This window comes from Phacochoerus africanus, chromosome 1 (assembly GCF_016906955.1).
Source record: "Phacochoerus africanus isolate WHEZ1 chromosome 1, ROS_Pafr_v1, whole genome shotgun sequence".
Classification (NCBI taxonomy): Eukaryota; Metazoa; Chordata; class Mammalia; order Artiodactyla; family Suidae; genus Phacochoerus; species Phacochoerus africanus.
In genome coordinates this window covers 232,118,585-232,137,848 of record NC_062544.1, presented here as the reverse complement: position 1 = coordinate 232,137,848, position 19,264 = coordinate 232,118,585, and the positions used below count along the sequence as shown (strand labels likewise).

The following is a 19,264-nucleotide window of genomic DNA, read 5'->3' as shown; positions in this document are numbered from 1 at the left end:
CCCTGAGCTGGCTGCCCAGAGCTCTAAGGGTCTGTGTCTGAGGAAAGTGGAGGAAGAACCTTTGTGGGGAGAGAGGACCTGTCCCCACTGGTGGCTCACTCTCTCGTGAGGACACTTCATATACAAACCTCACTTGCTCTTCAACCCTGAGAGGAAAATATGTCCACTTTACAGATCAGGAAACCAAATGGCAAAAGAGATAGAAGGACTTATTGCCATCACGCAGTCATAAGAGTGAGGCCTGGCTATGCAGTTTGTGGGGCCAAGTCCACAACAGAAACATGGGGCCCTTGGAGTTCCCGTCGTGGCTCAGTGGTTAATGAATCCGACTAGGAACCATGAGGTTGCAGGTTTGATCCCTGGCCTTGCTCAGTGGGTTAAGGATCCGGTGTTGCCGTGAGCTGTGGTGTAGGTTGTAGATGCGGCTTAGATCCCAAGTTGCTGTGGTGTAGGCCAGCAGCTACAGCTCCAATTAGACCCCTAGCCTGGGAAACTCCATATGCCGCAGGAGTGGCCTTAGGAAAAAAAAAAAAAAGAAAGAAAGAAGCATGAGGCCCTTTGTTCAAAAATGATTAAGAATTTCGAGATGGTGACAGCAGAGCATGGGACCGACCAAGCATTGGATCTCAGCTCAGGCCCCCTGGCTGTATAGTCCATAAACCTGAGAGGCCAGCCCTGCCTGCATTGAGCCAGAGAACAGACTAACTCTCTCTGTGTCTTGCCTGCACCATCTCCCTTTGCTCTCCTGACCGCTCCAGGCACTTCTCCAGCTGCTCTGTGCCCAAGGGGCTGGCCTCTAGGATGTGCCCCTGGCCTCTGGTTGGGTGGCCAATGAGAGGCATGGGCGGGAGGCTGGAGGCTGCGCGGGACAGAGTGAACTTCTTCCTGCCAGGCAGCAGTTTGGTCTTTGCTGTGTTCTCTCCTCTCTCCAGCCCCGTGATGGATCTTGAGGTTCCAGCTCCTACAGATTTAACTAGATTTAACCAGCGATTTCCATCCTGACCCTTCAGGCCTAAGTTTCCCCTGGTGCTCATCCCAGCTTTCGCCCCATCCCTCGTCGCTGTCCATACTTTTGGAAATAGCCCTCTCTAAAGAGTGTCATCTGTTTCCTACAGGTTTTCTGTTGGATTGACTTACCCAGCTCTCCCCATTTCCTTTGGGAACTGCCACCTGCTTTTTCCTGGAAGAACTTCTGTCTTGCCTCCAGGTACCCAGCAGTCATATGACTCCAGCCTGGTCAATCAGAGTACCCTGACCTCTTCTGCCACAGTGAGGGCATCAGAATGCAAATGTCTCTTGGGGCCATTTCTGCTGGTATTGGTGGAAGGGATGAGAAACTGTCTCTTCTTTTTCAGGAGTCAGATCATTTTTTCTGTGAAGGGCCAGATAGTAAATATTTTAGGCTTTGCAGCCTACACAGGGTCCTGTCTCACAGCCTTCTTTGTTTGCTGTCTTGCAACTTTTAAAAAATCTAAAACCATTCTTAGCTTGCCATGTGTGGAGTTGGGGGTGTGCAAAAACAGGCCACCAGGCCAATAATTTGCTGACCCCTTAGGGTCACAGTACAGGAAAAACAAGGCAAAGAGTTCCTTGCAGCCATCCTCTCTGTGGCATAGAGGAAGCCAGCATGAGTGCACCAGTGTGCACACGTGCGTGCACGTGTGCACGCACACATACACATGCGAAAACAGTAAAGAGAGAGATTCCTAGAAGCTTTGGGTCTCTTGTTAGATTTCCCAACACCCTGGTTTTCAACTCTCCCTTTCGCCTGTGAGCTACCCAGCATTCCTCCTAGTTGTTAAGCCAACCTGAGCTGGTTTGAGTTGGTTTTCTATTACCTGCAAATACCAACTCCCCGGCTGATGTGTCTTTCTACTCCCGGAACCCACAGCCAGCCCCTCCCCTTATTCCTGTGGTCTCAGAGGAATTCCCATGAAGTCCACGACTGCACAGTTCTTGACCCAAGGTTCTGATGAAGACCACATCTTTCATGCAGTGGACATACACATTTTTTTTCTAGGATAGAAAATTGGAAAAAGAAAATTCTCAAACATGAGTGAGAGTTTTCTTTCCACACACTTTCAGAATATAGCTCACAGTCGAGGCAGCGCTGCTGTTTCTAAACAGGGTCTCCGTGGCATCGCAGATGGTGGGCAGAGATCTCTATCTGGGAACTCGGGCTTCAGGAACAATAGTTGCCTCTGCTTCTAATTTGGTGGGTCCTGATGAAGAGTTGTTGCAAGAATGCATTGTGGGTCATGTTCAAAATCAGCCCTTGCAAATCGCCTGGTGTCCCCTGTGTGCAGATTTAAGAAAGGGGCATTTAATAGGCAGGACCTGTTAATATTCACTGAAGGCCGAGGTCAAGTTGCCACTTGGACCAGCTCTGTCAGCATAGTGACTGACCTCCAGAAAAAGGTGAGAAGGGAGCATATTCCCATTGTGTGTCTGGCAGGAACACTTTTCTCCTTAAAAGAAATATTTTGGAGGGGGAGTTTTGAAAAAGCCACCAGAAAGCCTCATCCTTGAGTCAACTGGGAAAGTGGGTTGTTTTGAAATAATTCTCCACCGTTTTCAGAAAGAGGAAAGCAAAATGGCTATGAAATGGGAGTTAAACATGGTGATAGTTAACCTCAGCCTCAAATACTCTGTCCCATTGTTTCAATTAAGTCAATTTGTATTTGATTTGACCACCTGTCTCAATTTGGGTGGTAGAAGACTGGTCACTACAAGGAGGATGTCCTTCTGGATAAAGCAAAGTGGCTGGGTTGACCCTTTCAGGGAGGCAGGAGGTATTGATTACTAGACTTCAGGGGCTCTGCATGTGGGAACCTCCTGGGATCCTGAGAAAATGCAGATTCTGATTCATTGGTTCTGGGGTTGGGGTCTGAGAGACTGAATTTATAGTAAGCTCCCAGGTGAGGAAGATGAGGCTAATCCATGGATGCACTGTGAGTGGCCAGGGACTAGAGGACAAAGTGCCTTAGTGCTGGTGACATTTGGCCACTAATAATTGTCCATAATAACTGCTAACATGCATTGAGCACTGTTGCAACACTAGTAAAGAATGTTGCTAGAAACTCTCTAAACCCCAGGCTCTTTCCCCTGCCCCACCCCAGCTCACTGCACAGCACAACACAAGGTCCTGACCGCTAGCAGCCCAACTTGCAGGGAGCCCAGGTGCAACCCTTGGCATATTTGCCAGGCAGAGTATTCTGGATGGAGGCTTGGCCTTTTCAGTGAAAAGCAGTCCAGGATTTAAAAGAAGTACATCTGGCATTTCCAGACACTGTAATGTACAGGCTCGTCTTTCTGTTCAGCCAATCTAACTGTTTGTGCAGAAGTAGACCACCAGGGCAAATGAAAATAGGAAAACCTCTATGTGATTGAAAACTGGTTGATTTCATATGAAATACACAGCAAGATGAACTGCTCCTCCAGGGCAAATTCGGGCTGTTGCTCCATAGATCACTGCAGCCCTCGGTGTCTTCTGAGAGCCCTAGAAGACAGATCCCCAGGACGCAGTCCTGACTCCTGCCTTTGCCCCACCCCCCACCCCCCACTGCCAGTTAGTAAAATATGTTCCTGCGATGAGCAAATCCTTCAGAGAGGAACTGTCTATTTCAAGCGATTTTTGTCTCTGCAAAGGAGCCCAGATTCTAGAAACTTTTGTGAGGTAGGTTTATCGTCTCTGTCTTTGTGCTGATTGGATGTGGATGGCTTTGGACCTGGACAATTGGGAAGTAACACAATTGGCTTTTCAGATATGTCCACCCCTGGAAAGCTTCACAAAGAGGTGGCATTTTTCTTTTCCTCTCTCTCTCTCTTTTTTTTTTTCCTCTCTCTGGTTTTTTTTTTTTTTTTTTCTTCCTCTTTGGCTTCCTTTCTGAACCATTTTTGTTGTAAGGCTTCAGGCAGAAGCAGCTCTGGGTGAAACTGGGACACGGGGGAAATTTCTCTCTGACGTTTTCCCACCTCTTCCATCTGGATCCTTCTTCCTTTCCCCCCCACCAACCTCCTCCACTTCCAATCCTGCATTACTTCCATGGGTGCGGGGTGAGTATAATATTTGCAGGGGAAGGAGGAAGGGGGAACAACTACTTGGTTATTGTAGCAATTTATATTTTCTATATTGATGAAAAATTAGTCATTTTGTAAGGGGGTCACGAAACAGAATCATGACGTTTAATAATTCATACAACTTGATTTTGTGTACTTCTAAAATTTCTATTTATTTATTTATTTATTTATTTATTTATTTATTTATTTATTTTAGTCTTTTTAGGGCCGCACCCACAACATATGGAGGTTCCCAGGCTAGGGGTCTAATTGGAGCTGTAGCCATCGGTCTAAGCCACAGCCAGAGCAATGAAGGGTCCAAGCTGCATCTGCAACTTACACCACAGCTCACCACAATGCTGGGTCCTTAACCCACTGAGCAAAACCAGGGATCGAACCTGCGTCTTCTTGGATACTAGTCAGATTTGTTTCCGCTGAACCACGATGGGAACTCCTAAAATTTTCTTATCAGATTCTAGCAGTTATAAATCATCTCCGCTTGCAGAAAGGTGAAAGAACCTGTTTCCTTCCCCCTTCTTCCCTGCTGCAGCCATCTGTGAACATATATTTCCATACTGTCCTTCCTGCGTGGTGTTGAAATCAACCTCTTGACCTGACATGGAGCTGCTTCTGCCCAGGGGGCCATATCAGCAAATTTTTGTCCCCAGAAATGCTTTGCTTGACCAGAAAGATGGTTCCCCCAACCTGAAGCCAACTCCAGGCTCTGTATTTACTCCCTCATTCCTTCTTTAACCTACAAAATCTTCCTGCCTTATACCTCATTTTGAGCTTCTCCAAAAGGAGACTGTTCATCTCATGAAATGTTAAATAATGTTTGTTTTTCCCACCTAAATTATCTTCTTTGGTCATTTTTAATAGTAGTAATCTGTTACTGGTAAGTATGAACTGATGAAAATTTAGGCTGTTTGGATCCCAAAGACTATAAGGCCTGTGGGGGCTGGGGGAGTGTTGGTAGGAGGGCTTGAGAAAGAGTCAAGTTAGGGACAAGCTGGCCCCAGAACATTTGCATGGGGTAACGTAGGAGATCACTGAGGAAGTCTGGAGACCGAAGGCCCTGATATTTAGGAAAGTAATTGAGACTGCCTTCTATTAAGGGCGAGAACTATTTGGGATGCATGCAGTTACTCAACAACAAGCCTCCACTGCAATAGCAAACAATTGGAAATAATTATCGATAGTAGAGGGAGCTGGTAAAGAAATTTATGACACTAGTAAATAAAACATGGAACGCCATACAATGAAGCCATTAAAATAAAGAGTTAGAACTATCTGTGCTATTAGGCAATGGTCTGTAAGCATACTGTAAATGGGGAAAAGTAAATGCAAAATTTACCCCTGTTTGTTTTTGAAAACCCATGAATATATTACTAGATATGTATTTCTGGAATAATACATAAAATATTAATAAATATGGTCATTATTAAGAAAAACTAGTATCTTCATTATATACCCTTTTATAATGTTCTTGCTGTTATCAATAATAGTATTAATTAACATGTTTTGACTGCTCTGTGCTAGGAAGTGTTCTAAATACTAGCTATGTATCATCTAATTTAATTATTCAAAGACCTGTAGGAAAGATTAGATCTTTAGTTTACCTTTGTATAAACTAGGCATAGAGGCACAGAGATGACAAGTAACTTGCCCAAGGTCAGGCATCTAGCAGGTGGCAGAGCTGGAACTTGAGGTCAGCCTCTTTAGCACTTGCACTCCATCATTACACAATAGTGTCTCTGTTATTACCTCCACTTTACAGATGTGGAGACAGAGATGGAGAAGGTAAGCAGTGGAGCCTGGGTTCAAACTCAGGTAACCCCATCCATTATGCCATGTGGTCTCCCTTCTTATACTATGTGAATTTTTACCAAGCAGATGTATTAATTTTCAGATTTAAAAAGTATAAGATAATAGTTTTAAAAATTCTTTGAGAAACTATCATAAATCAGTTCTGTGTTAGGAATATAGAAATTGGCCACCCTGTCCTGCTTTTCAGGGTTCACAGGGGAATGGGAGGTACTTACAAATGAAGAGACACTATAAGTAAAGTAGAGAGGGGAGTTAAAGAAGCTTCGGAGCCTGGGGGCGAGGGGGCTCCAGAATAAGGACTCCCAGAATTAGAACATCTGAGGTGAGTCCTAGAAGGATAAGTAGGCTGGGAAAACAATTAGGAGATTTTTGCTAGAATACAAGTAAGAAAGGATGAGGGCTTGGAAGAGGCCAGTGGGGAGGTAGGAAAGAGATTGACCACCACTAAGGAGATATTATTAATATACATGTGTACCAGCTGGAGGTGAAGATTAAGAGAGAGCAGACAAGATGTCTCCAGGGTAGATTTGGTGACTTTTGTGTAGACATTGGAGCCATGCGCCATAAGGAATATAAGATGAATAAGTCAGAGAAAAGGAAGGAAGAGTGATTTCAATTTAGACATAAGACGTGAGGTACATTTATCACATCCAAATGGGGATGTCCAGTGAGTCAGGAGAGAAGTTGAATTTGTTGATAATATGCTTGAGTCATCTGTTGGTGCTGTGGTTGAAATCATGAGGATTGAATGAGTCTAGTTGACTTAGGCGATTGATGTGTCCCCCACATTGCCTCTTGAGGCAGAAGGACCACTAGGTAAATCATATAAAATTGCCAATATTCAACTCTTTTTCAACCATCAAAAAAGATTTCATGTGTTTCACATGAAAAGCAGCCCCGTCTTCATACCTGAGATTAATTTTACCCTCTGTGATATTGTGATCACTCAGATGACAAAACTATATTTCTCATATATATTTTGTCTTCACCCACAATTCCTGACTCACAGATCCCCAAACTCTTGGGATTTCCTGAGCAGTATAAGTAGTGGGAACATCTTTTTTCATAATATCTGGTCTCTTGTCCTCAGTTCCAGAAATTGCTCACTGCCACAAAGATGAAATAGGTTTCTTATTATTCATGATAATCTTATTTCTACTACCACTGGGTTTATATTCATGAGGTGACTTAGGAAAGCACCCAAGGATGGAGGCTTGTTGCCAGGGGAACCAACCATGAGTAGAGGGGAGAGGGGCTGAGGATTGAGTTCAATCACCAGAGGTCAGTGATTCAATCAGTCATGCCTATGTAATGAAGCCTTCATAAAAACCCAAAAGGAGACAGTTTAGAGAGCTTCCAGGTTGGGGAACCAGAATGCTTCCTCCTGCCACCTTACAAGGCTCCAACTCCATGAGGACAGAAGCTCTTTTTTTCGGGGCCTCGCCCTTTGGTATCTCTTCATCTGGTTGTTGATGCATATCCTTTAATATCCTTTGTAATAAGCTGGTAATCCAGTGAGTGAATGGGTTTCCTGAGGAGTTCTGTGAGCTGCTCCAGCAAATTAATTAAACCCAAGGGGGTTGTGAGAACTTTTGATTTATAGCCAGTCAGAAGCAGAGGTAACAATCTGGGCTTGCAATTGGTGTCTGAAGTAGAGGACAGTCATGTGGGATCTGATGCTCTCTGCAGGTGGATTCTGTCAGGATTGAGTTGACTTGTAGAGCACTGAGTATTGCTTGGTGGAGTAGGGGGAAACACCTCCCCCAACACACACAGACACACTCATTGAAAATTGGGTCCAAAACACAAAATGCACTCACCCCCTGCAATATGTATTTATTTATTTATTTTTAGGGCTGCACCCATGGCATATGGAGGTTGCCAGGCTAGGGGTCAAATTAGAGCTGCAGCTGCCAGCTTACGCCACAGGCACAGCAATCTGGGATTCAAGTCATGTCTGCAACCTACACCACATCTCATGGCAACGCTGGATTCATAACCCACTGCATGAAGCCAGGGATCAAACCTGCATCCTATGGATACTACTTGGGTTCATTACCACTGTGCCACACCAGAAATTTCTGCAATACACATTTAAATCATTGATCTCTTGCTTGACTAGAGGGAAGAAGAGGTGAGTGTGCTGTTGGGCAGAAACTGGAAAACTAAAACGGCAACCTGAGGGTCTTTCTGAGGTCAGGCAGGAGAAGGTCAGCCCACACTCAGGCAGGTGAGTACTGATGAATCACTTGACTGCTCTACCAAGAAGGAATTTGTTCTTGGGACAGAGTTCCTACACATCTTCAGGAGAAACAAGTCCCCTGTCTTCCTGTTAGTGAAGCCCAGGGAGATAGTTGTTAGCAAAAGAGCCATCTATAGATAAGTCAAAATATTTTGGTTTGAAGAAGGTGGGTAAAGAGCAAAGATCTTCAGGGCTGCGGGGTTCCCATCATGGCTCAGTGGTTAGCGAACCCAACTAGCATCCATGAGGTCTTGGGTTCAATCCCTAGCCTCGCTCAGTGGGTTAAGGATCCAGCGTTGCTGTGAGCTGTGGTGTAGGCTGGTGGCTACAGCTCAGATTGGACTCCTAGCCTGGGAAACTCCATATGCCACAGGTGTAGCCCTAAAAAGACAAAAAGATCAAAAAAAAAAAAAGAAAAAAAAGATTTTCAGGGCAGGGCTTCTCTGATTGTGGGTGGTTCGGGCCCTTCCTAGGCCAAGGAGAAACATTTAGCAAGCCAGCTACACCTCGGAGTAAATAAGGCTACCCTTGTACTCCCCAAGTAAATCTCCCCAGCTTCACAAGTCCCATTCTTTAGTGTGCTTTGAGAAGGAAGGAGTTTATCTCACGTCTTCCACAGAACTAGAGTGCACTGGGCGGATGTTCTCTCACATTATATGTTAATGCCATTCCTATGACCCCCATTCTCTCTCTTTTTGCTTTTTAGGTCTGTACCTGGGGCATATGGAAGTTCCCAGGCTAGGGGTTGATCGGAGCTGCAGGTGCCAGCCTATGTCACAAACACAGCAACGCCAGATTGGAGCCTTGTCTGTGACCTACACCACAGCTCATGACAATGCTGGATCCTTAACCCACTGAGCAAGGCCAGGGATCAAACCTATCCTCATGGATACTAGTCAGGTTCTTAACCCACTGAGCCACAATGGGAACTCTGCCATTCTCTAGAACACCTGGACTCCAATGTCCCTTAATAGACTGTTACTTTCCATGTGTGGTCAGTAATAGAGGGATAAACGTGGCGGTTAGCCACACTTTCCTTTACTGCCCTTACTTCTATTCTCCAAAATGCTATCATGTATATGGGGTAGTATAATTATATAAAATGTTCTTGAAGGGCTGTGCTTAACTAAAGGGATTTTTACTGAGGAAGTAGGGTTTTTATTTTACCTTCATGTATTTGTTGAGAGACGATTCTCCATGAATACTTCACATTTCCGAACTATCAAGTCTTCTAAGCAAAGACATTTACAGCCGAATTAAGAATATTTGATCCAGCAATCCCCCTTCTGGATACTAATCTGAAGAAAGAAAATAAAAACACTAATTTTGAAAGATACATGTTCCTCAATGTTCACAGCAGCCTTATTTTCAATAGCCAGGATGTGGAAGCAACTTAAGTGTTCATCAGCAGGATGGATAATGAAATGTGGCATATATATAGAATGGTATACTGTTTGGCCATAAATAAGAGTGGAATCTTGTCATTTGCAACAATGCGGCTGGACCTTGAAGACATTATGCTAAGTGAAGTAAGTCAGAAAAAGACAAATACTATATGATCTCACTTTTATGTAGACTTACAAACAACAGCAAAACAAAACAAAACAAACATACACCAAGCTCCTAGATACGAGGAATAGATTGATTGCCAAAGGCGGGAGTAGAGGGTGGCAGAAATTGGTATGGGGGTCAAAATGTACAAGCTTCCAGTTACAAAATAAATAAGTCCTGGGCATATAATGCACAGCATGGTGACTATAGTTAATAATACTGTATTGCAGGAGTTCCCTGGTGGCCTAGTGGTTAAGGACTTGGTGTTATCACTGCTGTGATTCAGGTTTGATCCTTGGCCCAAGAACTTCTGCATGCCACAGACGCAGCCAAGATCATAATAGTAATAATAATACTATATCGTATATTTGAAAGTTGCTTGAGAGAGTAGATCTTAAAAGTCCTCATGACATGAAAAAAATTTTTTGTAACTATGCATAGTGAGAACTATTAACTAGACATATTGGTGAACATTTTGCAATATATACAAATATTGAACTATTGTGTTGTACACCTGAAACTAACATAATGTTATATGTCAATTACACCACAATAAAAAACTTTAATAATAAAAAGAGGGAATTTTATAAGGAGATAATCCAGGATATTAAGCTTAGCAACATCTCCCCACCTAGAGATGTTTAAAGGCGGGAAAAATAAAGACCTCTTCTTCCTGTCCCCAAAATAGCTTAAATTCCAGATTAAAAGTAAGATTTTCCTCTTTCCAGAGGAGAGGATATGCAGGCCACCTGCAGGCCACCAGCAGTCCTATGCAAAGTCAGAGCTTCCTAATGTGGGAATCCTTTCTAGTAACTCACCCCAATGTAATGCACCAATGCGTGTGTAGCCCTCATTTAGACCTCAGGGCATAGCCTTATAGGGAACACTGTCTAAACATCATGCTGCTTTTGGTGAAAGCAAGAAAGAGTCTTTGCCTCTGACCCAGAAGTCTCTTTTTTTCCCCTGTGAATATCTGTATATATATGTATATGTATGTGTATATAAATATACATGCATGAATATATACACATACATAATATGTGAATACGTGTATGTATATATACACGCACATAGGCATGGGTCTATACATATTTAGACCCATACTTACATATGTATGTGTGTATATATGTATCTATTAAATGTATATATATTTGTGTATATATATTCTATATATTTAAATAGAGTATAGTACACAAAAATACAAGTGTGGCAGGCTCACTTGTTGGCTTGCAGGTAAGATAGACATCTCAGACATTTCATAAATTCTCACTGAACAGTTTTATATATGAATTGCTCTAAGGAAACCCCCCCTCCCCATTTAGAAGGATTATCCTGGCCTGGGATCCATCCCATCTTTCCCCCAGAAAATAGTGGGAATCGGATATTTAGGACAGTTCAGAACAGATTTTGGCACTCCAAGTCCAGGGCAATTAGTGTATACCTACAGGTATGAATTTTCTCCTCACTATTCAAGGTCTCCTCATAGGCAATCATCAGATCAAGCACAGTGCACTGTCACGGGTAATAAGGCCTCAGGACAAACATTACTCTCAGCGAGAGAAAGTCCAGGATCTTCCTGAAGAGAGGCCCCGTTTCCTGATGGCCATACTCACCCTGCACAGCTCACACTCCCTGGGACCCTGAACACTTGACATCTACCTCCAGTAGCCTTCAGAAACAACACTTGGTTCCTCTTCCAGCTTCCAGACCAAGCCTCAGAGCCTGCGGATGTCCAAGGAAGGGACTATTCCTCAGGCTCTACCCCTTGATAGCTGCCTCTTAGTGACACAAAGACCTGGCAGCTTTCAGTGTGTGCTCATCCAGACGTACTTTCTAATTACAACCTGGCTCCCCGTCCCCACCTGAAGCATTCTACCGCTCCTAGACACTCTCAGTGCTCACTGAGGGATGAGCAAGTGAGGAAGCCTAAGTTCTATAAACTTTACAGACAAATCTACATTTGTTTACCTGTCTTCCCTTTCCTGAAGCTACTTCATGGAAGTTCCCTCGATTTTCAATATTTAAAAGGAAACCAGAGTTCTGGTCGTGGCACAGCAGAAAGGAACCCAACTAGGAACCATGAGGTTGTGGGTTCGGTCCCTGGCCTCGCCCAGTGGGATAAGGATCCGGCGTTGCCGTGAGCTGTGGTGTAGGTCGCAGACGCGGCTCAGATCTGGCATTGCTGTGACTGTGGTGTAGGCCAGCGGCAATAGCTCCGATTAGACCCCTAGCCTGGGAACTTCCAAAAGCCTAAAAAAAGACCAAAAAAAAATTAAAAGGAAACCAAGCTAAAAGTAGGGAAATCTTCGCAGCAGGGCTTCATGTTTTCGTTCAAGGACTCACATTATTCCTCTTTTGCCCACTTCCCCATCTAGTTGCTCATCTTCATCTGACAAAGTGGGTCTGGGCCAGGCATTGAGATGGTGGCCAGTATGGCAGATTCCACAACTGCATTTGTGGAGACAGTAAAACTGTTCTAATGACCACCTCCACACTGTCCTCTGGGGTGAAATTCATAGGAACCTCCCAGTTGTCTGCCCTGTCATTCACTAATAGAAAAGATTTTGTGCTAATCCTCCATCTCCGCTCAGGAAGGAAAAAAGAGCTCATCCAAGCCCCGTTGTGCGGCACCACCTGCCCATTTGTCCACAGCCAAATAATGATGGATTTGGAGCTGGGAGGATGAATGGGAATTGTGTTTATTTTATGAGCTGCAGAAAGTTGGCTGGGGAACTCAGCGGGAGGCTTAGCTGGAAAAAAATGATTTGATCTTATGTCATGTGTCCTCTTCAGAAAAATATGTGGCAATATTCTTACTTGAGACTTGAGATTGGGAAAGCAAGAAAGGAAGGAACATTCTCCAAATGTTGGGTTCAAGGTCTGAGCAGCTCACAGAGTTAGTTTCTCTGTTTGGGGGGATGCGCCACTCAAGCCAAAGGCTGCCTGCTTAGTCTGGGTGGTGGCAAAAGGGAGGGTGAGCCACACCGGGCCTGGAAGTCTCCTGACAGAGGGTCCCTGGTCCAGAGCTCAGTGGCCTGGAGAGGATTCTGCATGTCTGGTAATTTTTTGGTTGGCAAGAAGGAGCAACTGTCCTCAAAAACTGAGACTTTTCCTCGTGACAATATTCTGGCATTCATTTTCGTGGAAGCCACCATAGTTATCTTAATGAGAATTTCGTGAAACAATTTAACACAGAATGGCTTTAGAGGATGTTATGAAAAAAAAAACCACCACATTGAAGTCTCCACTTTTAGTTTAGTTTTATTTTTTTTTGGTGTTTTGTTTTGTCTTTTGGCTGTGTCCTTGGCATGCAGAAGTTCCCCAGCCCGGGGTCCAACCCAGACCATAGCAGCAACTCGAGCCACAGCAGTGACAATTCCAGGTCCTTAACCCACTGAGTCACCAGGAAACTCCCACTTTTTAGTTTTGATTGATTGGTGAGAGATAGTTTCGGGGTTGCTTTCTTGCTAAAGCAGTTTCCCTAAATTTCTGTTTATACAAAGTTCAGGTTGACTTAGTTTTGGGAAGAGGGTTTTAGTGTGGGAATCTGAAGAAGCATTTCACTGGCAATTCCTGGCTGAAAAGTGTATTTTGGGAGAAAAGAGATGAGAAGGGAAGCCACATTAGTGAGCAAATTTTCTTAGTGGTGAAAAGAAATAGGGCCAACACAGTCAGAGCCAAATGGGATTTTGTTCTTAGTGCAGCCATAACTATATGTCTCAATTCTCATTCTTTCTTTTTAAAAACTAATTAACAAATTGGAGTTCCTGGCTCAGTGGGTAATGAATCTGACTGGCATCCATGAGGATGCAGGTTCAATCCCTGGCCTTGCTCAGCAAGTTAAGGATCGGGCATTGCTGTGAGCTGTGGTGTAGATCACAGACATGGCTTGGATACTGCGTTGCTGTAGCTATGGTGTAGACCAGTAGCTATCACTCCAATTTGACCCCTAGCCTGGGAACCTTCATATGCTACATGTGCAGCCCTAAAAAAGCGCACACATGTAAACTAATTAACAAATTCATTCATTCATAAATTTTTTATTGATATATAACTGACATGTAACATGTTGGTTTTATGTGTGCTTCATCATGATTTCATATATGTATATTGTCGTCCCTCAGTACCTGTGATTCCAGGACCCCTCTTGGATACAAAACCCATGGATGCTAAAGTCTCTTGTATAAAACAGTGTAGTGGAGTGCCTGCTGTGGCTCAGTGATAATGCACCCGACAAGTATCCGTGAGATTGCAAGCTCAATCCCCGGCTTCACTCAGTGAGTCGAAGATCTGGCAGTGCTGAGGTTGTGGCGAAGGCTGGCAGCTGTGGCTTCGATTCAGCCCCCCTAGTCTGGGAACTTCCATATGCCACAGGTGTGGCTGTAAAAAGAAAAAGAAAAAAAATGGCGTAGTATTTGCTTATAACCTACTCGTATCCTCCTTTATGCTTTAAATCATCTCTAGATTACTTATAGAACCTAATACAATGTAAATGCTCTGTAACTAGTTGCAAAACAATGCAAATGCTCTGTAACTAGTTGCAATACAATGCAAATGCTCTGTAAATGCAATGTGGTTGCATTGTACAATATACATGCAATGTAGTCTTGGGGCAAATTCAGGTTTTGCTTTTTGGAACTTCCTGGAATTTAAAAATAATTAAAAAAAATTTTTTTGATCTGCAGGTGGTTGAATCCTTGGGTAAGGAGTGTGGACTGTATATTGCAAAATGTTCATCACAATAAGTTTAGTTAATATCCATCACACACACAGTTACTACTTCTATTTTCTTGTGATGAGAACTTTTAAGATTTACTCTCAGCAACTTTTCAATACTTAAACAGCATTAACAAGAGTAACCATGCTGCACATTATTATATCCCAAGACTTAGCTTCTAACTGGAATTTTATACTTTGACCCCTTCGTACATTCCCCAACCTTGCCCACCCCACAACACTCTGCCTCTGGCAACCACCAATCTGTTTTCTATAACTACATGCTCATTTTTTCCTTCACTCTTTTTATGCCGCATGAGAGGAGGCTGAGCATGGTAAAGCAGGAGGATACAAGAAGGCAAGTGGAAGTTGTTGGTGAGCACTGAAAAGACAACGTTGCCCCTTTATGTTGCTATTATAGCCCAGGAGGTGGGTCCTTGTCCACACTGGGTGAGCTGAGGGCCACTGCTAACCCATGCAGCGCTTTGTTCAAATTAGACAGCCCCTTCCTCCCGGTGTGAGGCTGGGTGAACAGAGCAAGGGCTGAACTTCCGCCTCTCTTTGCCACCTTGGGATAGTGCACTGAACAGCCCATAGCCCTGGAGAGATGCCTCTGTGCCTGGGGATAGGCCCAGGAACTTGAATGTCTTCCCTGAGGTCCATCTATCTGGAATCTCAGCCCTCCAGCCTGGAACACAGAGGCAGGACTTCAGGGTAACCCAATTAAACGATGGTAAATATCACAGCCACGTAGTGTCTTTTATCCCCCTTCTTCTGCTAGAAGGCCTTTCCCCTCAGAGGCCACTGTAATTAACCCAAGAGAGAATAAGCCATCCTTCTAGTCTAACCAGAAGCTCTCATCACTGTTGACATATTCAAATGGAAATCCTGTTTTCAGGGCTTTCCCAGTGTATACATCCTTCCATGTGAAAATCCTTATTGTCGATGTTTAAAAAAGAAAAAAAAAAGGAGAAGCAGTATTAGTATTCTATTCTGCCTCTACCCCACCTCTGTATCCACACCAGATCTAACAGGACAGTAATCTAGACAAAGGAGCTGCTCTGCTCATTAAGGAATCAGAAAATGACACTCCCGTTGCCAGAGTGGGTGCAGAGCTGTGAGCGCCTTTGTCTAAATGCCACAAATTGTTATAGTTTTGCTCTGCACTTCAGTGCTGGCGTCATCACCCTTTAATTGGCCAGAAGGCTCTGCTGTAACATTCCAAAGGAATAACAACATTCTTAGTCCCTGTCCAGTTTTCAATATAATTATTTGTCAGAATCATATTAACCTGATGTATGACAAACCCATAAAATGGATTCATTTAGGTCTCCATGAGTCCTCCCTCATTAACTCTGATATTTATAGCTATGGCTTCGATGCTACAGTCCCTCCTTCTGTGAAATACAGAGCAGGGATGTCAGATTTCTCTGTCTCTGTTGGAGGAGGGGGTCACTTATTTTCTAGTATTGCAAAAAGGGGTGGAATAAATCCAGCCTGACTCCAGGCCCCTGTGGACCTTGATTCGGTCCTCTGACAGTTCTCTTTTTTTAGGGAAGGGAGGAAAAAAAACCCCTAAAACTAAACATTTGTACCCAAATCCTCCACGGCTAACAACTTTCCCAAGGTAATGAGGCAGAACCAATGAGACTGAAGTATTTAGAGGGCTGGTTCTGTAATCAGATTTCCTGGAATCACATCTTGGATTTACCACTTATTATACTAGTTTGGGCAAGATGCTGAATTTCCTTAGACCTCAGTTTCCCCATCTGTAAAATGGGGTAGTGACCGTTTCTAACCTCAAGGCATTGTTGGGGATGGGAATCCAGTGAATTAACACAAGAAAAGTGCTTAGAACAATCTTTGGTCCATAACAAGTACAAAATAAATGTTGCTTAAACGTGTGATTGCAGTTTCTATTATCACTGTGGGCCACACAGCTAAACCAAATTTTCTGCAGGTCTGTAGTCGAGTCCATTTGCTTTTACACTGAGTTCTAGAGAACACTGAGCTTGAGCAGAGGTGACTCAGGTTCCCCAGTGGTGGAGGTGAGCTAGCTCTGTAAAGTGCAGGGGGCAAAGGCCCATCAGAAAGGATTCCCCACATTCTTTCGTCAGAACCTTGTCACTTTCATCCATTTCACATCCTAGAATCCTAGATGAGTTCTCATTTAAAGTCTGGGTTCTGAAGTTTTCTTTTAATTTTTCGGGAGTCACGTGGCCGGGACTTTAAATTCTCAGTAGTGTCAAAGCCCTTGGTATTTCCAAGGGCGTGTAAATGGCTGTGTTGGTGATGTTGTCTGTGATGGCAACAGAATCTTGAGCTTTTCCTGCATGAGGACAAGCAGAGATGGGCTGTTAATAATGAGGGGGGTCTGGGTTCACTGTGTTATTTCTCCATGGTTGAGTTCATTCCAGGAATCGGAGGCCCACTGTGCTCTCGGATTGTCTACCTGTCTCCTGGAGGCCAAGCATCAGGCATTTGCAATCAGCTCACCTTCTTGGGGCGGGCTCTGTTTGACTCCCACAAAGCCCTTTCAAATTGATTCATTAATTCTGAACACTAATGAGAATGCAATGGAGACCTTCCTACTCATTCCAAAAGATCCAAGCAAAACACTAATTTCATGCCATCATTTGTTGCCTCAGAACTTTAGTTTCTGCCCTGTAAGTCTGCTGGATAAAGTTCAAACTCTTCAGCCTGGCTTCTGGGCTGACCTAATGCACCTTCTCTCTCATACTCCTCCAAAGCAAACTCTGTGACAGAGCAGGTAAGTTTGATCAGCATCCTCCATGTGATATAACCTTCATCCTCTCTGCCTTTCCAAAATGGATTTCTTTCTTTTTTTTTTTTTTTTTGCTTTTTAGGGCCGAACCCCTGGCACATGGAGGTTCCCAGGATGGGGTTTGAGTAGGAGCTGCAGCTGCCGGCCTACATCACAGCCATAGCAACGCAGGATCCAAAATGGATTTCTTTTTAAAGATCCATCCCTGGCCCCCTTCGGTGCTGAGGCTTCGCTTTTTTTTTTTTTTTTTTGCTTTTTAGGGCCGCGCCCATGGCATATGGAGGTTCCCAGGCTAGGAGTCAAATTGGAGATACAGCTGCCAGCCTACACCACAGCCACACCAGATCCAAGCCCTGTCTATGACCTACACCAAAGCTCACGGCAACGCCGGATCCTTAACCCACTGAGCGAGGCCAGGGATTGAACCCAAAACCTCATAGTTCCTAGTCAGATTTGTTTCCACCACACCAGGATGGGAGCTCCATGAGCCTTCTCTTGACTACTCAAAACTGCTGCCTTCTTTGATCTACAACTGTGTGTTCTGTCTGCTTTGCTCACTGAGGCCATTATTCCATGATGTCAGTTCCAGGAGAAAAGGGATGATGAATTAGAGGCACCAGCAAGGAAGGTCACTTGCAAGTTACCAAGACATCCTGAAAAGTGGCATCTGACCCAGAGAGTTGGAGTACTGCTAACCAGACTCTCTCAGCACCCTGTGTAAGTCAGGATACTCATTATAAAAAAGACGAGGCCAAGCACGTAAGCAGAACACGAGGGCCCCCTATCCTGGGTCCTTCGCCCCCTCCATCAAATGTCAGGAAAGCTTAATTGGTCATTAGGAGGCTGACTAAAACTTTCAGCAAAGAAGGAAAATAGCCTTGTGGACTATTTAATATGGGTTACAGTGAGAACTGGTTACAACTCCTTGCTCCCTAGCGGGAATGGGGACCCTACTGACCAGATACTCCGGCCCCTAAATTCAGTGTCTCTCTATTGTATATTGTCATAAACAGTGAAAATATCTGCTTCTCTTTTTACCCATTTTTCTAAGCTCACAAGACTTAGTTTTTCCCTTCTGTGACTCATTAATTTTATCCTTTTATTCAAGAAATATTTGTTGAACATGATTTACCATGTGCCTGCCAAGTGCTAGGAATGTAAAAGTGAACAATACCCCGGATACTTCCACACCACTAGCTTTACCACAAACAAGTTTCGATAAAAATCTAAAAACCCTTCTTTCTTTTTAAGGTGACTTTGGTATATTTAATCTGATCCATTTAGGCCTTAATACCAGAATTCTGCGTAGCACTATTACCTGACTTTCCTGGGTGAATAGCTTATTGCTTCAGCAGTATCTTAACTTCACAGAAGGCCTAGAATAACTGAGTATTTCTCACATATCCCTTATAGTGTGTAGGGTATGCCGTGCACACAGCAGGAATGAAATATTTGCCTCTTTAAAGAGATACCATGTTTCCTACTAGCCATAAGGGAAGAGGGGAGGTAGTTTTACTTAGTTTTACTTCAGAAATTCCCCAACCAATGGACCACATAGTAAACCCAGCCAGCAGACATGTTTTATTTGGTCTACTCACTGCTGTTTTTTTTTTAATTGAGCCAACGTTTGAAAAATTGAGATCTTTCATACACACACACACACACCCCTAGAATTCCAAGCGCCTTTGGATATTCAGCTTCCTTTGAAAAATTGGAAGACCTGCAACTCTTGGCTTCATACCCACTGAGCAAAAGCGCTGGCCTGAAAGTACATAGAACATTCAGATCAGCTGTCCCAGTAGGCCGCAGTCCCTGTCACTCTGTGTTTCATCACACTTGGCCTGTCTCACTTGCATAACAGCCGAATCCTGAGGCCTTTGAATCCGTGACCTCTGTTTTACATGAAGCTGGAATATTGGGAAAGGGGAGAGGAAATAGCCCCCTCCACCCACTGAAAGAGAACAACTCTGTGCCAAGCCCGAGTTTCCTGGCGCTCCGGAGATGAGAAGAGACTGGCCGCCAGGCCTGTACCTTGGCTCTCGGCCTTCTTTCCCATTGGTCTTCTCTGTAATGTGGGTGCTTCC

The 19,264-nt window shown here is 44.0% G+C and overlaps 1 long non-coding RNA gene across 1 annotated transcript; it reads right to left on the bottom strand.

Annotated features, from left to right (window-relative positions):
* Nucleotides 1–562: 562 nt before the first annotated feature.
* LOC125113202 (uncharacterized) lies at nucleotides 563–9,550 on the bottom strand. The gene is made up of 3 exons (XR_007131382.1): nucleotides 9,296–9,550; nucleotides 2,098–2,296; nucleotides 563–1,372 (listed from the first exon to the last, which is right to left on the bottom strand). It is a non-coding gene; the product is annotated as an uncharacterized LOC125113202 (long non-coding RNA).
* Between the last annotated feature and the right edge of the window lie 9,714 nt (nucleotides 9,551–19,264).